Source organism: Artemia franciscana, chromosome 9 (assembly GCF_032884065.1).
Source record: "Artemia franciscana chromosome 9, ASM3288406v1, whole genome shotgun sequence".
In the NCBI taxonomy this organism is placed as follows: domain Eukaryota; kingdom Metazoa; phylum Arthropoda; class Branchiopoda; order Anostraca; family Artemiidae; genus Artemia; species Artemia franciscana.
Genome location: NC_088871.1, coordinates 3878815 through 3903069, shown reverse-complemented (window position 1 = coordinate 3903069; position 24255 = coordinate 3878815). Strand labels below are relative to the sequence as shown.

General features: G+C 34.4%; 1 protein-coding gene across 1 annotated transcript in view; it reads left to right on the top strand.

Annotated features, from left to right (window-relative positions):
• Positions 1–24255, top strand: part of LOC136030907 (charged multivesicular body protein 5-like) — an 87873-nt gene that overhangs the window by 61439 nt on the left and 2179 nt on the right. The gene's annotated exons all lie outside the window — the stretch shown is intronic.

The following is a 24255-nucleotide window of genomic DNA, read 5'->3' as shown; positions in this document are numbered from 1 at the left end:
ATCAACAAAGCTCAAGGGCAATCATGACGTCATTATAAGATGACACTACAGACCGGGACACAGGGAATATAAATGACGACCGGGACACTCAAAGAGAAATTACAGACCAGGACACCGGGACATAAATGACGACCGGGACACAGGGAATATAAATGACGACCGGAACACTCAAAGAGAAATTACAGACAGGGACACTTGGACAAAAATGACGACTGGGACAGAGGGAATATAAATGACAACCGGGACACTCAAAGAGAAATTACAGACTGGGACACCGGGACCCAGGAATTTAAATGAAGACTGGGACACAGGGACACAACTACAACGGGGACGCCGGGGGGCACAGGGGGGATATATAAATGACGACCGGGACACAGGGAATGTTCGATTAGCAATCACCATCAACAAAGCTCAAGGGCAATCATTAGAATAATGAGGTATAGATCTGAATACGGATTGTTTGTCCCATGGACAATTATATGTTGCATGTTCAAGAGTCGGTAAACCTGACAATCTATTTATATGCACAGACAATGGAACAGCGAAGAATGTTGTATATTCGCAAGTTATACGTAGTTAAAAACATATATATATATATATATATATATATATATATATATATATATATATATACTAGCTGTTGGGGTGGCGCTTCGCGCCACCCCAACACCTAGTTGGTGGGGGCGCTTCGCGCCCCCCCCAAGCCCCCCCGCGCGCGTAAGTCGTTACGCGCCATAATAGTTACGCGCCATTGTAGTTGTGTCCCTATGTCCCACCTGTGAATATAGATAGATATATATATATATATATATATATATATATATATATATATATATATATATATATATATATATATATATATATATATATATATATATATATATATATGGTTTTAACTACGTAAAACTTGCGAATATACAACATTCTTTGCTGTCCCATTGTCTTTGCATATAAATAGATTGTCAGGTTTACCGACTCTTGAACATGCAACATATAATGGTCCATGGGAAAACAATCTGTATTCAGATCTATACCTCATGATTCTAATGATTGCCCTTGAGCTTTGTTGATGGTGATTGCTAATCGACCATTCCCTGTCCCGGTGTCCCGGTCGTCATTTATATCCCCCTGTTTCCCCCGGTGTCCCCGTTGTAGTTGTGTCCCTGTGTCCCGGTCGTCATTTATATTCCCTGTGTCCGGTCGTCATTTGTATCCCGGTGTCCCGGTCTGTATATACATTCGTTTTTTAGTTTTGTTTTTCTCCTTTATTTTTTTCCTTTTTTTTTCTTTTTTAGCTTATTTAGATTTTTAGATTTTTTAGTTTTTTTATTAGTTTTTAGTTTTTTTTTCTTTTTAGTTTTTTGTCCCGGTCGTCATTTATATCCCCCTGTTTCCCCCGGTGTCCCCGTTGTAGTTGTGTCCCTGTGTCCCGGTCGTCATTTATATTCCCTGTGTCCCGGTCGTCATTTGTATCCCGGTGTACCGGTCTGTATATACATTCGTTTTTTAGTTTTGTTTTTCTCCTTTATTTTTTTCCTTTTTTTTTCTTTTTTAGTTTATTTAGATTTTTAGATTTTTTATTTTTTTTATTAGTTTTAGTTTTTTTTTCTTTTTAGTTTTTTTGTATTTTTTACCTTCTTTTTAGTTTTGTTAATTTTTTTTTTACTTATGTCCTGGTCGTCATTTATACTCCCTGTGTCCCGGTGCTTTGTTGATTGCTAATCGAACATTCCTTTTGTCCTGGTCGCTTTCTCTTTGAGTGTCGTCATTTATTTTTTTCTTTTTTAGTTCTTTTAGTTTTACCTTTTTTAGTTTTTTTTTAGTTTTTTAGATGAAATTTTTTTTAGTTTTTTCCTTTTTTCTTTTAGTTTTTTATTGGTTTTTACCTTTATTTTAGCTTATTTTTCAGTTTTTTCCTTTTTTTTTAGTTTTTTCTATTTTTTATTTTTTTTAGTTTTTTAACCTTTTTTTACCTTTTTTTAGTTTTTTTAGTTTTTTAGCTTTTTTACTTTTTTTATTAGTTTTTAGTTTTTTTTGTAGTTTTTGCCTTTTTTTAGTTTTTTTCAGTTTTTTTTTTAGTTTTTTATTGGTTTTTACCTTTATTTTAGCTTATTTTTCAGTTTTTTCCTTTTTTTTAGTTTTTTTTTTGTTTTAAGTTTTTTTAGTTTTTTACCTTTTTTTAGTTTTTTTAGTTTTTTAGCTTTTTATTTTTTTTATTAGTTTTTATTTTTTTTGTAGTTTTTGCCTTTTTTTAGTTTTTTTTTAGTTTTTTAGCTTTTTTATTATTTTTTGTTTTTTTTGTAGTTTTTGCCTTTTTTTAGTTTTTTTAGTTTTTTAGCTTTTTTATTTTTTTTTAGTTTTTAGTTTTTTTAGTTTTTTACCTTTTTTTAGTTTTTTTAGTTTTTTAGCTTTTTTATTTTTTTTATTAGTTTTTAGTTTTTTTTTGTAGTTTTTGCCTTTTTTTTAGTTTTTTTAGTTTTTTAGCTTTTTTATTAGTTTTTAGTTTTTTTTTGTAGTTTTTGCCTTTTTTTAGTTTTTTCAGTTTTGACGTCACCTGATCCAGTTTTTTCAGGTGACGTCACCTGATCCACGATCCACAGATCCACAGACAACTTATTTTTATATATATAGATAGTTGTTTTTTTTTACTTATGTCCTGGTCGTCATTTATACTCCCTGTGTCCCGGTGCTTTGTTGATTGCTAATCGAACATTCCTTTTGTCCTGGTCGCTTTCTCTTTGAGTGTCGTCATTTATTTTTTTCTTTTTTAGTTCTTTTAGTTTTTACCTTTTTTAGTTTTTTTTAGTTTTTTAGATGAAAATTTTTTTTAGTTTTTTCCTTTTTTTCTTTTTAGTTTTTTATTGGTTTTTACCTTTATTTTAGCTTATTTTTCAGTTTTTTCCTTTTTTTTAGTTTTTTTATTTTTTATTTTTTTTAGTTTTTTACCTTTTTTTAGTTTTTTTAGTTTTTTAGCTTTTTTACTTTTTTTATTAGTTTTTAGTTTTTTTTGTAGTTTTTGCCTTTTTTTAGTTTTTTCAGTTTTTTTTTTAGTTTTTTATTGGTTTTTACCTTTATTTTAGCTTATTTTCAGTTTTTTCCTTTTTTAGTTTTTTTTTAGTTTTTTACCTTTTTTTAGTTTTTTTAGTTTTTTTAGTTTTTTAGCTTTTTTATTTTTTTTATTAGTTTTTAGTTTTTTTTGTAGTTGTTGCCTTTTTTTAGTTTTTTAGTTTTTTAGCTTTTTTATTAGTTTTTAGTTTTTTTTGTAGTTTTTGCCTTTTTTTAGTTTTTTTAGTTTTTTAGCTTTTTTATTTTTTTTATTAGTTTTAGTTTTTTTTTGTAGTTTTTGCCTTTTTTTAGTTTTTTCAGTTTTGACGTCACCTGATCCAGTTTTTTCAGGTGACGTCACCTGATCCATCCACAGATCCACACACAGACAACTTATTTTTATATATATATATATATATATATATATATATATATATATATATATATATATATATATATATACTAGCTGTTGGGGTGGCGCTTCGCGCCACCCCAACACCTAGTTGGTGGGGCGCTTCGCGCCCCCCCAAGCCCCCCCGCGCGCGTAAGTCGTTACGCGCCATATTAGTTATGCACCATTGTAGTTGTGTCCCTGTGTCCCACCTGTGAATATAGATAGATTTATATATGTGTTTCAAACTACGCAAAAATTGCGAATAAACAACATTCTTGGCTTTCCCATTGTCTGTGCATATGCAAAGCCGTATGTATTAATAATGACGTCATATACAAACGCTCTTTTTACAAACAAACAAACATGCATCCACATAACTCGTTTTTATATAGATAGATACAATACAAATTAACTGCGTAAAACTTGCGAATAAACAACATTCTTCGCTGTCCAATTGTCGCTGCATATAAATACATTGTCAGGTTTACCGACCCTCGAACATGCAACGTACAATTGTCCATGGGAAAAACAATCAGGATTAAGATCTATACCACATTTTTCTAATGATTGACCTTGAGCTTTGTTAATGGTGATTTCAAATACTAATCGAATTGGGAATTGCAATCTTTTAAATTGAAAAAGCAGATCCGTTGGAATCATGGGAATTCGAGGAATAAGAACAGCCTCACCCTCATAAGGCCCTGTCAAGATTGTGGCCTCTATTAGGTTTTCCATTGTTTTTTTTTTACGGCAAGTCGCGTGCCATTGCAAAGCTTTGGTGGGTTGATATTTCTTAAAAGTATTATTGGTACGCCTATTTTTAGTTGTAGCACGTGTGGTGGAAACCCTGAAGGATCTATGGAATTTAAAAATTCAGATGGATAATTAACCGCTTCATTGGTTCCAAAACTGTGTCGACTGACTTGTAAAGGACTGCCTGGTCTCGAATCTTGTTCAAAACAATATTGTTGATTTCGTGGACGTCTATATTTTTGGGTGCGAGAATCGCTCTTTCACTTAGCCATTTATTGTTTTTATAATTTTTTAGAATATTCGGAAATACTTTTTCAATCAATTCATTTTTGGACGTCACTAAATTACAGAAATCAGCAGGTAGTTGTATACGTCCTGAAATTGAGTCTACTGTTTGACCAGAGTCATCGTTTTGCAATCGGACACGCATATTTGTAGTTAATTTTAATATTTTTACGTGTGCCTATAAATTAGAATTTTTTAGGCAAGCATTCATTTCGTCTGCAGGAGTTAAACTACGTAAAAATTGCGAATATACAACATTCTTGGCTTTCCCATTGTCTCTGCATATACAAAGCCGTATGTACTAATAATGACATCATATGCAAACGCTCTTTTTACAAACAAACAAACATGCATACATACAACTCGTTTTTATATAGATAGATAGATAGATAGAGAGATAAAATATAAATTAACTGCGTAAAACTTGCGAATATACAACATTCTTCGCTGTCCAATTGTCGCTGCATATAAATAGATTGTCAGGTTTACCGACCCTCGAACATGCAACGTACAATTGTCAATGGGAAAAACAATCAGTATTAAGATCTATACCACATTTTTCTAATGATTGACCTTGAGCTTTGTTAATGGTGATTGCAAATGCTAATCGAATTGGGAATTGCAATCTTTTAAATTGAAAAGGCAGATCCGTTGGAATCTTGGGAATGCGAGGAATAAGAACAGCCTCACCCTCAAAAGGCCCTGTCAAGATTGTGGCCTCTATTAGGTTTTCCATTGTTTTTTTTTTACGGCAGGTCGAGTGCCATAGCAAAGCTTTGGTGGGTTTATATTTCTTAAAAGTATTATTGGTAGGCCTATTTTTAGTTGTAGCACGTGTGGTGGAAACCCTGAGAATAATATCTCGAGGTAAAAACTGATCACCGACCATAACGATGGCCACTTCGTCGATAGTTGGAGCATTGTATCTACGCACATGTTGGCCAGGAGGCGTTTTGTCAGCGGAAATAACAATTTATGCGTATAAGTAGGCATCAAATCGATGGCTGTTTTGAACAGACGCACTAAATTATTATTTTCGTCGAAAAGATGTTGTAATTGGGAAACGATTGTCCTTTCAATGTTGGGAGAAATTTCGCAACGTGCATTCAATCAGAATTTCTATCACTGATGAAGTACAATTGTAAAAATTTATGATTTTCGCCTGAGAATGGTAGAAGAGACCCTGCTCTATGATAAATTTGCCCTTTTACTTTGAAAGTAGACATAAATTGATCTGGATTTTCAATTTGGGCTCCAAACGACGTCATTTGGAAACATGAGTTGTATTTTCTGATTCATTTATATTCCTTATGTCCCGGTGTCCCGGTCGTCATTTATATCCCCCTGTTTTATATCCCGCTTATTTTTCAGTTTTTTCCTTTTTTAGTTTTTTTTTTACTTTTTTAGTTCTTTTAGTTTTTACGTTTTTTAGTTTTTTTTAGTTTTTTAGATGAATTTTTTTTTTTTAGTTTTTTACCTTTTTTTCTTTTTAGTTTTTATTGGTTTTTACCTTTTTTTAGCTTTTTATCTTTTTTATTTTTTTTATTTTTATTTTTAATTTTATTAGTATTCTTTTTCTCTTCTATTTTTCATTTTTCCTTTTTTTTAGTTTTTTTTTGTTTTTAGTTTTTTAAGTTTTTTCCTTTTTTAGTTTTTTTAGTTTTTCGGCTTTTTTAGTTTTTTATTAGTTTTTAGTTTTTTTGTAGTTTTTGCCTTTTTTAGTTTTTCAGTTTTTTTTTTAGTTTTTAGTTTTTTACCTTTTTTAGCCTAACCAGGATTTGAACCTGGGACCTTCATTCTCCGTTCTGACACCCTCTCTCACCGAGTGACTACTCCAGCATGTTCATTTTGGTGTTTTAAATGGTATATTATTAACCAAATTAATGTGTTTTACAATATACTAAGCATCGTCATAACAAAAATGACGGCAACTAATTTCATGACGTCAGCCGAAACATGACGTCACCTGATCCACAGAACCACAGACAGACAGACAACTTATTTTTATATATATAGAAGATATATATATATATATATATATATATATATATATATATATATATATATATATATATATATATATATATATATATATATATATATCTTCTATATATATAAAAATAAGTTGTCTGTCTGTGGATGTGTGGATGGATGTGTCAGGTGACGTCACCTGAAAAAACTGGATTAGGTGACGTCAAAACTGAAAAAACTAAAAAAAGGCAAAAACTACAAAAAAAACTAAAAACTAATAAAAAAAATAAAAAAGCTAAAAAACTAAAAAAACTATAAAGGTAAAAAACCAATAAAAAACTAAAAAAAAAACTGAAAAAACTAAAAAAAGGCAAAAACTACAAAAAAAAACTAAAAACTAATAAAAAAAGTAAAAAAGCTAAAAAACTAAAAAAACTAAAAAAACTAAAAAAATGTAAAAAACTAAAAAAAATAAAAAATAAAAAAAAACTAAAAAAAAGGAAAAAACTGAAAAATAAGCTAAAATAAAGGTAAAAACCAATAAAAAACTAAAAAAAAAAGGAAAAAACTAATAAATGACGACACTCAAAGAGAAAGCGACCAGGACAAAAAACTAAAAAAAAAGGCAAAAACTACAAAAAACTAAAAACTAATAAAAAAAATAAAAAAGCTAAAAACTAAAAAAACTAAAAAAGGTAAAAAACTAAAAAACTAAAAACTAAAAAAAAACTAAAAAGGTAAAAACTAAAAGAACTAAAAAGAAAAAAATAAATGACGACACTCAAAGAGAAAGCGACCAGGACAAAAGGAATGTTCGATTAGCAATCAACAAAGCACCGGGACACAGGGAGTATAAATGACGACCAGGACACAAGTAAAAAAAAAAATTAACAAAACTAAAAAGAAGGTAAAAACTACAAAAAAACTAAAAAGAAAAAAAAACTAAAAACTAATAAAAAAAACTAAAAATCTAAAAATCTAAATAAACTAAAAAAAAAAAAAAGGAAAAAAATAAAGGAGAAAAACAAAACTAAAAACGAATGTATATACAGACCGGTACACCGGGATACAAATGACGACCGGGACACAGGGAATATAAATAACGACCGGGACACAGGGACACAACTACAACGGGGACACCGGGGGAAACAGGGGGATATAAATGACGACCGGGACAAAAAAACTAAAAAGAAATAAAAACTAAAAACTAATAAAAAAAACTAAAAATCTAAAAATCTAAATAAGCTAAAAAAGAAAAAAAAAGGAAAAAAATAAAGGAGAAAAACAAACTAAAAAACGAATGTATATACAGACCGGGACACCGGGATACAAATGATGACCGGGACCCGGGACACAGGGAATATAAATGACGACCGGGACACAGGGACACAACTACAACGGGGACACCGGGGGAAACAGGGGGATAACCTGACAATCTATTTATATGCAAAGACAATGGGACAGCAAAGAATGTTGTATATTCGCAAGTTTTACGTAGTTAAAACCATATATATATATATATCTATATTCACAGGTGGGACATAGGGACACAACTACAATGGCGCGTAACTATTATGGCGCGTAACGACTTACGCGCGCGGGGGGGCTTGGGGGGGCGCGAAGCGCCCCCACCAACTAGGTGTTGGGGTGGCGCGAAGCGCCACCCCAACAGCTAGTATATATATATATATATATATAAATAAGTTGTTTGTGGGTTATGTCTGTCTGTCTGTCCGCATATGACGTCTGAATTATTTCATCATATACCAATTCAAAAACGAAAGTATACAAGCTGATATAGGTGAGTTGGTAACGCGGTATGTTCCAGGTTCTAGGTTCGAGAGGTTCCAGGTTCAAAACCTTACAAAAACTACAAAAAAAAAACAAAAAAAAAAATAAAAAAGCTAAAAAAAGTAAAAAAAAGGTAAAAAACTAAAACCTAAAAAAAAAAAAAAAATAAAAACTAATAAAAATAACTAAAAAAGGTAAAAACTACAAAACAAACCAAAAACTAAAAAAAAACTAAAAAAGGGTAAAAAACTAAAAAAAACTAAAAAAGAAAAAAATTAAAAAAGGAAAAAACTGAAAAATAAAGGAGAAAAAGAAAACTAAAAAAATAAGAATAAAAATAAAAAACTAAAAAAAAGGGTAAAAACTACAAAAAAAAACTAAAAAGAAAAAGGAAAAAAACTAAAAAACCAAAAAAAGGTAAAAACCAAAAAAAAGGCACAGGGGGGTATATAAATGACGACGGGGACACAGAGAAGGTCCGAGGTTCTAGGTCCGAGAGGTTCCAGGTTCGAATGTTGGCTTTAGCATTAATAAAAAAGAAGAAGAAAAACTAAAAAGAAAAAAAAACTAAAAAAAAGGTAAAAAGAAAAAATATAAAACTAATAAAAAACAAAAAAACTGAAAAAGAAAAAAAAGAAAAAAACTGACAATTAAAGGACATGCGTTCACGGAAAAATTTTTAATTGTAAATGACTGAAGAACCTACAATGGCAACAGCCGAGGAAGCTGCTCAAAGAGTCTATGCCAAAAAACTTGCTGCTGATAGAGAAAGTAAGAAAAGAAAGCGTGCCGAGGAATCACAAGAACAGCAAGAAAACAGGCTTGCAGCTGATAGAGAAAGTAAGAAAAGAAAGCGTGCCGAGGAATCACAAGAACAGCAAGAAAACAGGCTTGCGGCTAAAGAACGCAAAACCGCGCAGTTAGATGAAAATCCACCTGGAAAGCGAGAGTCAAAACATATCAAAACTATATAAAAATAAAAATAAACTATATAAAAATATATATTTATATCTATCTCTATTCACAGGTGGGACACAGGGACACAGCTACAATGGCGCGTAACTAATATGGCGCGTAACGACTTAAGCGCGCGGGGGGGCTTGGGGGGGCGCGAAGCGCCCCACCAACAAGGTGTTGGGGTGGCGCGGAGCGCCACCCCAACAGCTAGTATATATATATATATGTACTAGCTATTGGCACCTAGTTGGTGGGGGCGCTTCGCGCCCCCCCAAGCCCCCCCACGCGCGTAAGTCGTTACGGGCCATATTAGTTACGCGCCATTGTAGTTGTGTCCCTGTGTCCCACCTATGAATATATATATATATATATATATATATATATATATATATATATATATATATATATATATATATATATATATATATATATATATATATATATATATATATATATATATATATATATATATATATATATATATATATATATATATATATGTTTTTAACTAACGCACCACCCCAACACCTAGTTGGGGTGGTGCCCCCAACCCCCCGCGCGCGTAAGTCGTTACGCGCCATATTAGTTATGCGGCATTTTAGTTGTGTCCCTGTGTCCCACCTGTGAATATAGAAAGATATATATATATATATATATATATATATATATATATATATATATATATATATATATATATATATATATATATATATATATATATATATATATATATATATATATATATATTTAACTACGTAAAAATTTTAACTACGTAAAACTTGCGATATACAACATTCTTCGCTGTTCCATTGTATGTGCATATAAATAGATTGTCAGGTTTACCGACTCTTGAACATGCAACATATAATTGTCCATGGGAAAAACAATCCGTATTCAGATCTATACCTCATTATTCCAATGATTGCCCTTGAGCTTTGTTGATGGTGATTGCTAATCGAACATTCCCTGTGTCCCGGTCGTCATTTATATATCCCCCCTGTGCCCCCCGGCGTCCCCGTTGTAGTTGTGTCCCTGTGTCCCAGTCGTCATTTATATTTCCTGTGTCCCGGTGTCCCAGTCTGTAATTTCTGTGTCCCGGTTGCTATTTGTGTCCTGGTGTCCCAGTCTGTAAGTTCTCTTTGAGTGTCCCGGTCATCATTTATATTCCCTGTGTCCCGGTGTCCCGGTCTGTAATTTCGTCAGCCTACAAACATGAAGTCAGTCGACAGTCGAAAACATGACGTCAGTACACAAACAACTTATTTATATATATATAGATTTATTTATGAAGCTAGTCGAGACACGAGAATGTGGACCTAGTGCCCTGAAAGACCACAAGAAGCTACGACATCCGTCGTCTGGGATGCAATATAATGAATGCTTGTGTTTTCATGTGTCTCTGTTTGTTTTTACAGTTATTCAGATCGTCAAGGTAGTACTTCACTGAAAATTTTATTTCTGTACTATTGGTTTCAAAAAGAAATTGACATGTTTCAATATCCTCCAAAAGGAACCTGCAGACGTCTGGATGATGTTACCAGTTCACTAGGTCTTTCCAAAATATAATGGATGAATTCAGTCATCATAACCTCCTCGTCTACAGCAATATATCTTTATGTTAGAAAAACTCATCAACAATTGTTTTCAGTAAATTTCTCTAGGTTTATAGAAAATATCGGAAAACTTATCTCGCTCGTCTGGTCTGTCAGGGAAAAGTAGATCTCGCAAGACGTGTTGAAGAACTGGTCGCTAAAATCTGGCTTACCAGTGGCATCAGAAATAATTTTCGGGAAAGTACAAAACACAAACGGTGATTAGGCATATTATACTTTGATTTCGTTCCTAATTTCTTCAGTTAAGGACTAACTTGAGTTTGCATTGCACGTTCATATAGTAGGCGGAAGAACGTCATATAAAGTTTTTTTGGTATTTGTAGATAAAAAAAAGAGGCAGATTTATTATGCCATAATTTTATTATGTTTTTAATATTACCCTACCGTTCCTGGTTGCAGCATCCACCCCAACAGAATAAAGAACGAACCCAAGCCCATAGTAACCGAAAATTTAGGAAGTAAGTTTTGAATTAAAATCAAGTAGTTGTGGGTATGAAGCCATGGCTAATTATAGAAAAAGCCAAGACAGATAGTCCGATTGAGTGAGAGGAAGATCTGGCATTAACCCCCCTTATTAGGATTGTATAAAAATGATGTTAGTTCATTTGTTATTAGATAAGTCTATCTGTTATCCGTCCTTGCGTCGTCCCTAGAGCAGAAGAACTAAGGTGGATAGTCATAGAACTAAGATAGTCATAGAACCTATAGTTTTCCAAGTGTTGGTTAAATGGCATGGGTAAACGGCGGGAGTAAGTTATGACTCTTATTGGAGCAATGCTTAATTTAGGAAGAATGGCTATTTGAAGCTTACAGTAATTATTTTGTTTAATCTTAATTGTAAAAGTTCGTTGTGAAAACAAATTTGTTGAAATTTTAAAAATAGCCTGAAACACCTTGATAATACACTAAGTATCATTGAAAAGTCCACTCTAAAAGATAAATATGATTTATTTAGGCCGCAGAATATACCTGCTTGGCCACAGAATAGACAGTTCTTCGTAAAATCAAAGCGTGGAGCTGAAGATCTGGTCGGGGTGGGGGAGGGGGCTGTAGCCGGTTCTTTCTGCTCAAGTTTCCTTTGAGCGTTCTTTTCTCTGTCGATCTGACGTCTGTCACAGAAGTTACGACGACACGCGGTGTGGCCTTCATTTCCAGTCGTCATAGCTATTCTACTACCTGTTTCTTTGCTTGCGTTATTCACGGCATCGGCTCCTTTCTCGGATAATATGGCAGTGTTTTCACCGGGTTTGATGCTGCTTTGGCATATCGGGCAGACCATGTTTTCTTCATTGACGGTTCTAGAAGAAAAAGAGACTGATTATTTCATACAACTTGTTTGTTCAGTAAATCCAGGCACAATCCAATCGGAATTCAACCCATCGCCGCCTAGAAGAACAAATTCAGCTTGAATGATACACAGTAGATGGTATTGCACAAATGAAGTTGAAAAGCAGAAATGAATATCCGCTCTTTTCCAAAATCAGAAGCATAATCTTAAACACTATCTCACTAAATACTTCTAATCAACGCTCGCGGATCCCAGTTTATTATTTTGTCTTTTCTTTGCGGAAGTAAATAAAATGGCACAAACCTTGTATATTGTCTTGAGCACGCCAATCATCTAGCAAGTACTATAGTAGATGGCTCTACTGATTACATCACCTAAAGAATGACACTAAGGAATGGAAACCGCAAACTGGAGGGGGAGTCTGGAATGCTGGTTTGAAATTAGACTTTTCGAGACTCGTATTCTAAGGTACCATTCCTAGCTTGATAGGAAATGGTGAATCAACCGACAAATGATTAAAATAACTAGTTCACGTAGGTCAACTTTCACAGCCAATTTAGGTAAGATGAGGTACTTGACCACGTAAAATCAAGTTTTTAACTGCATTTTCGAATCACCGCCATTGATTCCAAAGGAAACGGCCAAATAATGCAACAACCTCTTAATTTCGAGTCCCCCCCCACCCTTTAAGGGTTGAAATGAGCATTAGAGTACGAAAAAAAGGAAAACATGAATTCAGGTTTGGAGTCGGCATACTTGATTTGATAGGAAACGACTATTCAAACTCAAAAATATTTATAAACACAAAAGTGGAATTTTTCCCCTTCAAGGACAAATTTGGGATGCTTGTGTAGGGGAGACTCGGGGGGATTTTTTTGTGTGATTAAACTGATTTTTCTGAACATTTTGGTGTAAAAAAAATTCTGTTGGAATTTCCCCGAGGTTTGACCATTTTTATCTGTATCTTTCCTCCACTACTTGTAGAACCCTATCTTTTCTATGTTGTATTGAAAGGTTTTTTTTTCCCCTGATAAAAAATTAATCCGCTAAAATTGGTATTTAGAAGTAAAGTTGCTAAAATATTCAATTTAGCTTCTTTTTATTTTTGCGAGTTTCCATTTTTAGGTCGATGAAAGGGCAGATAATGTGGAGAAGAAAATTGCACAGCTTGATAATGAGCTTCGGAAATACAAGGAACAGATGAAGAAAATGCGAGAAGGACCATCAAAGAATGCAGTGAAACTCAGAGCCATGAGGGTTTTAAAGCAGAGGAAAACGTAAGTAATATTTGATATTATATTGCAGACCTACTAGTATCTAAATTAGGCTTTGTAGTAACTGGTGAATGTTGGTAGTGCAAATCATTTTATTTTATCCTTACCAAGTTTGTGACTTTTTTTTGGGGGGGGGGGGGTAAATAAAGATAAATTTTGGAATGCCAAAATAAAATGTACTTCCATAAGAGCTTCGTGTAGTTAGTAAGAATGCTAAGTTCGAAAACGATAATCTGGGAGTTACTTTACTATCTGTGGGAGTTTGACGCTCCAGCTCCCCAGTACTAGTGCTGAAACTACTTTGGATGACTCTTGTTTCGGTCAATGGCATTGTGATATTTAGCCACTCCCTTTCTCAGCGTTTTGTTTTTATTATCATTGAAAGCTCTTTTTGCTGGACACGGGTTCTGTTCACCTCTTCATTTGGTTGTTTTGACCAAGTGTAGTTAACGCTAAGGATATTCGAGACAGTAGTGGTTTAATGCGTTCAGCATTCTTTGGTTTTTAAGGCCTAGTTTCTACGTGCATTTAATTGGACAGAGCAAATAACACCTTGATAGACCGTAGTATCTAAGACCACACTGGCTGTGCCACACAAACATGATAAAACGAAAAAAATTGTGACGAAAAAAAAACAAGGATAATTCCACTCGGTGCTAAAAAGAAGAATAGAATTTAAATATTTCAGTGGTTCTATCGGATAATCCCACTTTCTAGGGCTATAATGAGAAAAAGGTTTAGATGACCAGAACACAATCTGTGAATCAAGGATTGTAAAAGATCCTCCTTGCCGGCCACCCATCTAGGGCCAAAGAAAAGCAGGTTGTCGCAAAGGGGGTGGAGGAAGGTCGTAAGGAAGGATTTAAGGGACATTGGAACTTCTTGGGATGGTGAAAACCATCCCAAGAAGTTCTTGGGATCGGGGTTGCTTTGAATAGACTGGGATAAATAAACGTTCAAATAGGGTTTGGGATGGAGTAGGAAGAGCGTGTTTAGCTGTGTTGCCCTGTGGCTTGGCGCTGCAGTGAGTTGTTAGTAGTGACAGTATTTTCGTCGAGACTTTCGCTGAATCGACCTCAGCGTAAAGAAAGAAAACAAGTAAAAAATAGAGATCAAAGTCTTCAGGACAAAATAAAAACAAAACAAACCTTAAAAAAACTTTTTATTTGTGATTTGTCCTAATAGATCTTTACTTTTGTTTCAATGCTGACTTGAGTCTTTTGCTAACCTAAGATGTTTGAAACGTCCTGTCCCTTTGTCTAAAGACGTTTGAAGTCAACCAGCCATACTGTCGGATATCGCCTCAACGTTGATATAGACAACATGAGGGACTAACATAAGGGTTACTTCCCTCCCCATTGTTTGTACCAACTATGCCAAAAAGGATTACAAGTGAAATGAAATTTTGTGTGAGAACACAAATGAAATATAAAACTGAAAAGCATAGTTATTCGCCTTCTTCTATGTTCACACCACCTTCACCTCCCTAGTTTCTAGGGAGGTTAACTCCCTAGTCAACTAGTTTCTCCTCCCCCCCCCCTTTCTTTTTTTGTGAGGTGCTTTAGGTCGTTACACTAATTTGCTTGCCTCCCGCTGTTTTGGTTTAGTTTCCCTTTTAATTCATATGTGTTTTTCGTGTGTTTTATGCTTCGTTCTTTTTTTTTGTGAGTTTTTGGACTTTTTTTTAGTGTCCCTTTTAATTTGTAGATATATATTTTTATTTCTTGTTCATTTCTGTGTTATTATACTTTTTTGTCCCCTTTCCTTTTTTTCTGACTTATATATTTTTTTATTTATTTTTTTGACTCATAATTCGATTATTTATTATTATTAGCTTTGTGTTTTTTGCTTTGTTTGTTTTATTAGTCGACTCCGAAGTCCGAATTCGGCCCTTTGAGGGCTTGTGATAGTGATTTTTTTAAAATAAATATCTTATCTTATCTACGTAGAAAGTCACGCTTATAAACCTAGCAGTGGAGACATGTTGAAGTAAGTCAATAAAATTTCGTATTTCAAGGCTTCTTATCGAGGGAAACGTTGTAATTTTAAATTCGATGTTGTCCCGATACTCATATTTACTTCCCCTCCCTGTTGTGATATAAAAGGATTTTGGTCACTATCCGATGTACAGTATAACTAACAAAACAAAATTTTCACTTCTCGGCCTATGCAGCATATATATACAAAACTCGCCCAAATAAACTGGCTTATGATATTTCTAGGTTTGTTGGATTATGAAAAATAGTGTTTTACTCAAAACACCAAGCCCAAGCAAAAGAAACTAAGTATTGTTTTGGGATCTAAAAAAATCATTAAATAGCTTGTTGAAAATAAGAAACTAATTTGTAAGGCTCCGAATAGTCCTCCACCAGCTGTGATGTCGATAATGTTCCGTATATTATTTGGATTATCTCAAATATTAATCAAGAAATGGGATGTTATTTTAGTAAACAAAAAGTCATTTAGCAATATTAAAAATTAACGGACTAATTTATAACTCGTTCATTTCTGAAGTTATTATTTAGTCCTAATATTACCAAATCAGTTTCGTTTTGAATTTGTCCACAAAATAACCATGAACTATCAGTTTTAAAGCTGAAAAGAGAGCCGTTCATGGGATTGAATAAGTAGAAGAATAAGTGAAGATGATAAGGTACGTTGGGTAACGAAAAGATCGATCGAGTGGACCTTCTCTAACCTTAAAAGTATTATTAGTAAAGATGGTGGGCTTACTAAAGATGTTAAAAGTAGAATAGCCAAGGCTCAGGGTGTTTTTTCACAGCTAAAAAAAAGTTTAGAAGAATAGAAGGATAAGTCTGCAAACCAAGATTAGAAAATTGGATGCTACAGTGGTGACAGTGACTAAATATGGTTCTGAAGAATAGGCGCTCTTGAAAACAAAGGAAAATTTTCTAGATGTTTTCTAGAGAAATTGCCTACGGATTGTATTAGGTACCCGGCTGACTGATCGTATTTCAAACAGTAAGCTGGTTCAATCCTGCTTTCTAGGGCTATAATGAGTGAAACGTTGAAATTGCTAGGGTACGTTCTGCGTATGAAGGATGACAAATTGTCCTTTCCGGCCAACCGTGTAGGCTTCAAGGAAAGTATGTCTTCCTCGAATGGAGTGGGGGGGATGTTACGAAAGATTTATGGGAAATGGGAACTTCCTGGGAGGCTGTAAAGAAAGAGGCTTTGAATAGATTGGGATGGAGGAGGAGTGTGTGCAGCTGTGTTGGTCTCAGGTGGTTTTGTGCTTTGGTGAGTTGTTTGTAGTTAGCAGTAGTAGCATATTCATTATTTAATTTCAGTTCAGTTCAGTTCATTGTATAATTACAACACAAATATTTAAAAGAGTACCATTCCAGTGGTCTCCATAAGGCTCCATGGCCCGTAAATTTATAATATATATGGCCCGTATTTGAATTTATAATTCAAAACTTAAGTAAGAATTTATTTATTTTTGTTATTTCTAATTTTTATGCGTTCATTTTTTCTGCTGATTTTCTTGTTTCGTCTGGCCTTCTGTTTTCCTTGCTATAGCTTGTGGTTATTTGACGTTTTCCCTTGTGTAATTTCTTACCTTCATGAATTGTCCGAGGGAGGAATTATTTTTAGGGTATATTCAACAAACTTTCTACGTCCAGCAATCTTTGCTTCTTCCTTATAGCGTTGTCCTTTCAGTGTATCAGCGAATCTTGAAATCATTTGTGAGTCTGGTTCAATAAAAATTAGTTTTGGTGATTTCCCGAGGTTAAAAAGTGACCGGAAACATCAGTTACGGCCCTTTATATTTTCGGTTTTTTCTTGTTATTTTTCCAGGTGCACCATAAATTATCAGTAATCTCATTAATTATTAAAGAAATTACTACCCGTGATGTTTAGCAATTGTCCATCTTAACTGAGCTACCTCTCTCTCTATCGTGATTGATTTTTTTTCGTTTGAAACATACTCATCGTCACAGATCTACCTAAAATCGGTCTGTTAATTTCAGGGAATTTTCTGTAAATTTTAGGGTTTTCTACCTTGTGAAAAATTCTAAAGACAAAATGAGGTACCAAGTTACATGTCAGTGAAAGGAAATGTTCTAAGCTTCAAAGAGTTTTACAACCAAAATAATAAAAAATAGCAGGAAAAGGGTCTTTTAATTAAAGGATAGTTTAAGGTACAAATATATTCAAGGGCGTCCATAGAATGGAGGTCAGGATAGCTTCAGCCCTAAAGAAGACAAAATTTTATGTCCAAGTTCAATCTGAAGGATTCTCCTATAGATAGATAGATAAATTTATTTGCACGAGAGCCCAATTGGGCCATGGTGACATACACAAAACGAGTGAAAGAATACAGCAACATAACGTGAACTGAAAAAACACTAAAACTGATAATTTAAGAAAATCATCACGATGCCTCATACCTACCCGGACGAACTTTCTGATATTGTTTGTAATTAAGTAACACCTACTTTTCAAATTTTCTAAAATCCAATCTCTCCCCCAGACTTCCCTACCAAATATTTCCAAGTGCAACTTACTCAACTCCGTTCATTCCCCTTAAAAATGATGCAAAGACTCATCCATCTCTACACACACAGGGCAAATGTAAGGACCATCCCTCAATCTACAAGATATATATTAACTCTCAGAATTAAAAAAAAAAATAGAAAATTACTGCACAAGACTATGGTATTTTTTACGGTATACGGTAAAGGATCTTCAAATTTTTCTAATATCTAAATGGAAATCCAACAACAGTTCTTAAGTGGAAAAACCTTTACAAATTTTTGATATATTCCTTTAGATACATTGTCTATAAATTACTTTCATTTATTTCTTAGAATTTGCTAAATGAAGCGTTGTCTAGCTGCCTTGTAAGGGAGAGCAATAGCTAGGTGATACTATTGATATTTTCTGTTGGACACACCATCTTACTCTTCCAACCTGTGTTGTGTTTATTATTGTTTATTTATTTCAGTTACGAGCAGCAACTCGAAAGTATGAGAAACCAGTCATTCAATATGGAACAAGCCAGCTATACAACTCAAATGTTGAAAGATACGCAGACTACTGTTAAAGCTATGCAAATGGGCGTGAAAGATATGAAAAAAGAATTCAAGAAAGTCAGCCTGGATGACTTAGAAGTAAGGTCCTATTTATTATAGCCCTTATAAAGTGAAAATTAGCCTTGGGTGTAATCTTAAAGGACAATTAAACCAGGCTAAAGCAATTAGCCCCAAATACAGATCTGTTTATGCATAAATGGCTCTTATTAGATCTTTACTTATCTTCCAGAATAAGACGGAGCAATTCAAACGCAGAAAAAAGTTAAATTTTATGTAAGTATAGTTAAGGTTAATAAATATATTTAAAAGATGAAAGGTGAAAAGGCAAAGAAAAGAAAATAAAATTAATATAAATGCTTTATTTACACTAGCATTAGCATATGCATGTGCAAATTTAAAACCTTCAAGAATGATTCATGTTTCTTTTTTCCAAAAATCTGTCGGTATACTTTGTTGTTTCATTTCATTTTGAAATTTGTGTTCAACTGCAGCCTTTTCGTAAGGCTCTGAGCTTACGAAATTTTCTTCTATTTCTTCTCGTAATTGACTGATCTCAGTTTTTCTTCAAAGCAAAATTGAAGGTGACGTGAACACTTTCAGATGGATTGTTACTCACGGTTCTTCGGCCTCGTCTTCGTTTTTGTCCCCTTCCTTAGGTATGTCCTGTTGGTCAGGAATATTGGATTCTTCACACACCGTGACGTAATCATGAAATTTGACAAAATTACGAGTTGGTTGTTGACGTTGATGCCTCAAATGCTTTAGGTATCGTGAAACCGACTGATATGATACTAATAAAGGTGGGTGGGTCCTTCTCGGTTACTCGAATGACACTAAATAATGCGCAAATCGAACCGGAAGCCCATGTTTTGTTTGACCAAGTTAAAATCAAGACCTCTCATGGGAATGTATATCCACCCAGCTTTCGATTAACCAACGAGTTTTTTTTTCTTGTCGCGGGCCATAAACGCTAGTTTAGAAAAAACTAACTTAGGCCATAAACGTTTGTCGCAGGCCATAACGTTAGTTTAGAATTCCCCAACTGTCTGTTTCTGTGTTAGACAAGCATTACGCTTAAAGCAAAGAAATTTAAAGGTTTTATAATGGGGTCAAATATTTGTTTTTCTAATGTGTTAGGTTTTCCGTTGTATGTTAGTTCCACTATAGGCAGATCTCGCTGGGTTTTTTTTTGGGGGGGGGGGACTTCTATGTATTTTTATATATAAAAAAATACGACTTTTCCGCTCTTTTTTCTGTCATTTTCTCCAACTCTTCCTTTTCTTTGCTATTTTTTAGATAATGCTTTCTTTTCTTAGGTAATACATTAACACTGTTTAACCCTATTTCCTTCTGTATGTCCTAGACTTCTGTTTCCATTTCGTAACGGTCTTAGCAGGTAACGATCCTGCATCTCGTAGGCGCATGAAGGTGATATCAAGTCATCTACATTGCTTTATTGAGTAAAATGTTTAGTTTCGACTGAAATCGAAAATGCTAAAAGTGCGTTTAGCTGAACTGACATGTTATATTTGCTGCTTCGAATTACAGCTGAATTATAGGTACTTTGGCAAGTGTATTTCTTTTCCCGTAATCATAGGCATTGCCTTTGAACTTGTGTCTAACCACCACCAAAAAATTTTTTGACGTCCTATTGGTATTAAGGTGAACTCATATAATTCCTGAAACATCTCTAAATGAACAAAATTTCTCATTTGGAGGTCTTTTGGCAAAATGTGCTTTAAAATTTTCGGTTACTATGGGCTACTGTTCGTAAAAGTCAGCTTGGATATAGATATAAACATAAGCCATTCTCCCAGGCCAGCCTGGGGGATTTTGAATTCAACTCCTGTTTTTGACAGCACTTGTGTTTGAACCGAGATAGAAAAACGCTTTTGACTTTCGTCCAATCACCATGGGCGATTTAGAAGTAAAATTCTTTTTTTGACAGTACTTCTGTTTGAACTAACACAGAAAAACGTTTTTGACCCATTACTGCTACTAAGATAAACCTATGTGATAGCTATCATTCTTGAATCATCTCTAAATGAAAGAAATTTTCTCATTTGACTGTCTTTTTTAAAGCGTTTGTCGATTTATGGTTACTGTGGGTGACCTAAATCTGCTGGAAGTAACCATAGTAACCAAAAATTCTCACTAAAAATGTAGCGTTTTTAGGTTTTCGGTTACTATGGGTGCTGTCCGTCCAAGTCAGCTTGGGCGAATTAGAAGTAAACTTCTGTTTTTGATAGCAGTCATGAATTGACTAGTTATTGACTAATTATCAAGATAAACCTGTGTGATAGTTTTAATTCTTGAATAATATCTACGTGAAAGAAGTTTTCTCATTTGACAGTCTTTTTTCAAAATGCGGTTTTAAATTTTCGGTTACCATAGGTTATGCTCCTCCAAGTCAGCTTGGATATGTTATTTATTGTAAATATATAAAAAATGAAAAAAATTATCAACAGTACACTAAAAGCAAAATTATTCGAGGATATTCCGAAACTTCGGTACTTCGAAGGTACCTTGGAACTGCGACAACATGCAGCGATAAAAAAAAATAGAAAAGGCCAACACAGCTACGCACGCTCCTCCTCCAACCTAATCTATTCAAGGCCTCCCTCTTTACACCCTCCCAGGAAGTTCCCATTTCCTTTAAGTCTTTATTTATGACATCCTCCCAACCCAGACAAGGACGACCTGCATTCCGTATAGCCCCAGACGGTTGGCCAAAAAGGGCAACCTTCGGCAATCTGTCATCGTTCATCCACAGAACGCGGCCTACAGTTAAATAATTTTAGGATTAAATTTGACGAGAAATAGAGAACTACATGTTACTAATAATTATCTAAAAAATTATAAACAAAAGTAAATTACTGCTATTAATGAAATTAATCACTTTTACTTATAAGTAAAATTACGTTTACTGACTAAAACATGTTTCATATAGAAATTAATACAGTCATAATTGACACAGAAGCGTTTACACAATAAAGAGCGATAAGTCTATGTTTTATAATCACAGTTATTTAAATGGAATAATCGTAGAAACAATTGGGGAAGGGCTCATTCGATTGCAAATTAAAAGCTATGGTGGTATTGTAGCAACTTTAATAGTCTATATTGCTGTATTTTTGAAATTGTTTTAACATTGATGTACGAAGGGGGGGGGGATTTCTTTTGATGAGTTGGATGGGCTCTTGCCCTTCCAAATAACATATAACTTTAGCCAAATAACATAGGATAATTTCCCTAGGGGTTGTTCATGCCTGTGGGTCGAATCCGACGTGGTTTTGCTAAGGTATATAAATCATTTTAGGATCTACAAGATGATTTAGCTGACTTGCTTGAAGATGCCAATGAAGTTCAAGAAGTTCTGTCAAGAAGCTATGCTACCCCGATGTCGATGAAAGTGAGCTTGAGGCGGAGCTCGAAGCTTTAGGTTGGTTTTTAATTTTTGTTGTGTTTTTTAGGGGGGAGGGTCCTCCTTTCTCTACTGAACTTCCATTTAATACATATTGTATATTAGATGTATAGACAAAGGATAGCCGAATAGTTTTGATGCTTGGTCTCCTGAAAATTTGCCAATTACTTCATTGGCCCTGTTTATAATTAAATAAAAAAAAACACATTTTTTTTTACTGAAAGTAAGGAGCGACATTAAAACTTAAAACGAACAGAAATTGCTCCATATATGAAAGGGGCTGTTCCCTCCTCAACGCCTCGCTCTTTGCGCTAAAGTTCAACTCTTTCTCTCAACTCTACTTTTAAAACAGTAATCTCCCTGAAAACGTCTGTACACTTCCCAATAATCACATTACTATATGTAAACACTTGTCGAAGTTTGTAAATTGCAGCCCCTCCCACGGGGACTGTGGGGGAATAAGTCGTCCCCAAAGACATAGTTATAAGGTTTTTCGACTATGTTGAATAAAATGGCTATCTCAGAATTTTGATCCGACGATTTTGGAAAAAATAAGCGTGGGAGGGGGCCTAGGTGCCCTCCAATTTTTTAGTCACATAGAAATAGCACTAGAACTTTTAATTTCCATTAGAATGATCAATCTCCAGAAATTCTAGGACCACTGGGTCGATATGATCACCCCTGGGAAAAAAAACCAATAAACATGCATCCGTGATCTGTCTTCTGGCAAAATATACAAAATCCCACATTTTTGTAGATAGGAGCTTGAAACTTCTACAATAGGGTTCTCTGATACGCTGAATCTGATGGTGTGATTTTCGATTCTATGACTTTTAGGGGGTGTTTCCCCCTGTTTTCTAAAATAAGGTAAATTTTCTCAGGATCGTCACTTTTGATGGGTAAGACTAAACATGATGAAACTTGTATATTTAAAATCAGCAGTAAATTGCGATTATTTGATGTAACTATTGGTATCAAAATTCGTTTTTTTAGAGTTTTGGTTACTATTGAGCCGGGTCGCTCCTTTCTACAGTTCGTTACCACGAACTGTTTTATATATATATATATATATATATATATATATATATATATATATATATATATATATATATATATATATATATATAAATAAGTTGTTTGTTTGTCTGTCTGTCGACTGACGTCATGTTTGTGTGTCAACTGACGTCATGTTTGTTGACGGATGTCATTATGAGGATTGAGCATTATTCCGTCATGAAGTTTTTTGTCGACTGACGTCATGTTTGTCGACTGACGAAATTACAGACCGGGACACCGGACACAAATGACGACCGGGACATCTATATATATATATAAATAAGTTGTTTGTCTGTCTGTCGACTGACGTCATGTTTGTGTGTCGACTGACGTCATTATGAGGATTGAGCATTATTCCGTCATGAAGTTGTTTGTCGACTGACGTCATGTTTGTCGACTGACAAAATTACAGACCGGGACACTGGGACACAGGGAATATAAATGACGACCAGGACACTCAAAGAGAAATTACAGACTGGGACACCGGGACACAAATGACGACCGGGACACAGGAAATATAAATGACGACCGGGACACAGGGACACAACTACAACGGGGACGCCCGGGGGCACAGGGGAGATATATAAATGACGACGTGGACGCAGGGAATGTTCGATTAGCAATCACCATCGACAAAGCTCAAGGGCAATCATTAGAATAATGAGGTATAGATCTGAATACGGATTGTTTTCCCCATGGATAATTATATGTTGCATGTTCAAGAGTCGATAAACCTGACAATCTATTTATATGCACAGACAATGGGACAGCGAAGAATGTTGTATATTCGCAAGTTTTACGTAATTAAAAACATATATATATATATCTATCTATATTCACAGGTGGGACAAAGGGACACAACTGCAATGGCGCGTAACGACTTAAGCGCGCGGGGGGGGGGGGGGGCGAAGTTCCCCCACCAACTAGATGTTGGGGTGGCGCGAAGCGCCACCACAACAGCTAGTATATATATATATATATATATATATATATAATTTATTTGTACCCTCTATATGCAAAAATGCACGCTGGAGGATCAAATAAGAAGAAACAAGACAAGAAGTACACAAGGACAACCATGACATTCTCACTCAGCAAAAACACGAAGCAAAAACAAAAATAATTTTACATATAATAGAAAACACACCTTAATTGGCCTGATTCAAACTTTATCATATCATACTCTCATAATACTCATACATTAAACATACATAATGCAAAACTATTCTAACTTGGCCTAATACAATTCAAAACAAAGTTAACTGTGAAATCAAACGGTTACTGAAACAGTCTCTCGCAGACTCTCAGGTATACAGTCTCTCTCTCTCTCTCTCTCTCTCTCTC